This window comes from Gavialis gangeticus, unplaced genomic scaffold (assembly GCF_001723915.1).
Source record: "Gavialis gangeticus isolate Ggan-Ray unplaced genomic scaffold, GavGan_comp1, whole genome shotgun sequence".
NCBI lineage: Eukaryota > Metazoa > Chordata > Crocodylia > Gavialidae > Gavialis > Gavialis gangeticus.
In genome coordinates this window covers 192534487-192536798 of record NW_017729032.1, presented here as the reverse complement: position 1 = coordinate 192536798, position 2312 = coordinate 192534487, and the positions used below count along the sequence as shown (strand labels likewise).

The 2312-nt window shown below is 43.4% G+C and overlaps 1 long non-coding RNA gene across 1 annotated transcript in view; it reads right to left on the bottom strand.

Moving 5' to 3' along the window:
• Positions 1 to 481: 481 nt before the first annotated feature.
• LOC109302546 overlaps positions 482 to 2312 on the bottom strand; it is a 17805-nt gene continuing 15974 nt past the window's right edge. Inside the window, exon 3 of the long non-coding RNA XR_002098836.1 lies at positions 482 to 574. This is a non-coding gene — a long non-coding RNA (uncharacterized LOC109302546). The remainder of the gene's footprint in view (positions 575 to 2312) is intronic.

Below are 2312 nucleotides of genomic sequence, written 5' to 3'. Positions count from 1 at the left end.
GGTCCCTTCCGACCCTAGAAACTGTGAAACTATGAAACTGTTTTTTATTGTTCCCCTGTGGTAATGGGATACTGTTTTGTCCACTCCAACCTGACCTCAGAATCTGCTTGCATATGGGTGTGGGGGTAAGGATCCTATGGCCTTGACCTGAGCCTATTAAAGGGCATATGTTGCTGCCCTGAATAGTGCCAAAAGTGACAGATGTGTAACTTGCTTTTGTCCCAGAAGAGTGAAAAGAAGTCCAAAAAGCACCATGACGGTTAGGATTGTGGTAAGCTCCAGAGTCTCAACAAGAGACTCTAGAACAATTTGACTGTCTTGGATCCGGGCTTCTAGTGGCCTGTATTTATTATTAAGCATGTGTTATGGTAGTGCTTTGGATCCAACTGTGAATGGAAACTTGGGTGCAGACAGAAGGTGAGCTCCCTGCTGCAACCAAGAATGCTTTGCAGGAAGGTCTCTGAGTTACAAGAATCCCGCAGACCAAACAGAAGTTCACTGTTGGTTCCATGGGGAGGGGAATCTAGCTGCTGGCTGTAAGCCTGCAGCTGGTTTGCCCTAGCAATAGCCCCTCCTCTCTGTAAGTCTCTGTGAGGGGGGGGAAAGGAGCAGATAGAGCTTGTTCTAGGGGCACTAGGGATTCCCCAGCCAGTGCTGGACGGTGGGGTGGATTGGAAGCTCCAATCATGTTCTCAACAGGACTCAAACTAATAACAGAATGTTTTAGAGGATTATGTTGCTATTAAGGAGATAAAGTTACCTTTCTCCTCCTCTAAACTATTAATATAGCAGAATCATGGGGCAAATGCACAGAAGTTCTTGGCTAGAGGGTCTTTTGCCCCTCTGCTCAGGGTCAGACCAATTGCCCTATTTGGGGTCAGGAAGGAATTTTACCCCATGATCAGACTGGCATAAATTGTGTGCATGGGGGGTGGGGTAGGGGCAGGGAGGAAGCGGAGAGATTGCCTTCCTTTGCAGTGGGGGGCATGGCCTTTTTCCCTTGGATCTTTTGAGCATACTTCAACAACCCGCACGGCATTAGAACTCCAGCATCTTTTGTCCCCCTGCTTTATCTATGGCAGGTGAGGATGCCATGTCGTGTGGCCGTTTGATAGGTTTGGCTGATCTAAGTTTAGTAATAGATTAGACAAGGAATAGTTTGGATAGTGATGTTTCTGCCTCAGCTAGGAGGTTGGCAGAGATGACCTAGAGAGGTCCCTTCTAGCCCTATTTTTCTATGATGCAATGGCCAGTAGAGCTATTTTATAATATAACTGGCTAACCCAACAGCAAACTGTTTTGTACAGCTGTAACTTCCCTGATAAAATTACCAGAATATTAGCAGATATCTGTGAGCAAGAATAACTGAGGAACAAATCAACAGAATGGTCCAATGAGGGGTATGTAATGGGGAAGGTAACCTCACCAGTGCATGATGAAGGTAACCTCACCCGTGCAAGATCAATCCAATTTCTTCCAGAGGGGGTACACTGTAAATAGGAGGGTATAGGCTTGCTGATAGCCTCAGCACACCTTACATGCTTTTGTCATTTTCTGATCCACAGTTTCCATAGTTTGCTGCTGGAGTCCTTTCCATTGGGCTCTTCCTTGGACACCTGATAACTAGTCCGTGTATCTGGTTAATGTTCTGATGTCTTATTGACACCAAATTCTGCGCTGAGGCATTGAGGACATGTGGCAATTACTTCAATACTGTGCCAATTGAGGTATTGTCATTAAGAATTCACCCAAACTGGGAAACTGCTAAATTATCTTTAAAGTCTTTGACATTATTATGATATGTATCACTAGGAATATGTTGATAAGTACTGCTGTTTTCTTAATATCAACTGTAACCCCAAAAGCATGTACAACAGTTGCAAAAGATTCATGATCACTTGGGGATAAAACCTTGAACGGGTTAACAAGTGAAGCATCTACCACATAAAGGAGATTGTGAGTGCAAGTTTCCTATATTTTGGTAGAGTATGCAGACATAACAGACAGAAAGTTATTCAGTCTGTACTTGTTTGGATGTAGACATTAGCTTCAAAAGTTTTTGATGTATTTTAGATCACAGCTACAAGATAGGAAGAGAAAAGAATTGGTGCTGGCGCACAACCTTGCTTGGTCCCTTGGGAAAGGATCAGTAGTATTTCTTCATCAGTAAGGACTTGACTATGACTATTCATGCCACTGACAAACATCTCTGAGGACTTTTTCTGAACATCAGTATTTTGTTATTCATAAAATTTCCTGTTCACTCATTCAAAAGCTTTAAAGAAATCCAGGTATCCAGGTTGTAGTCACAT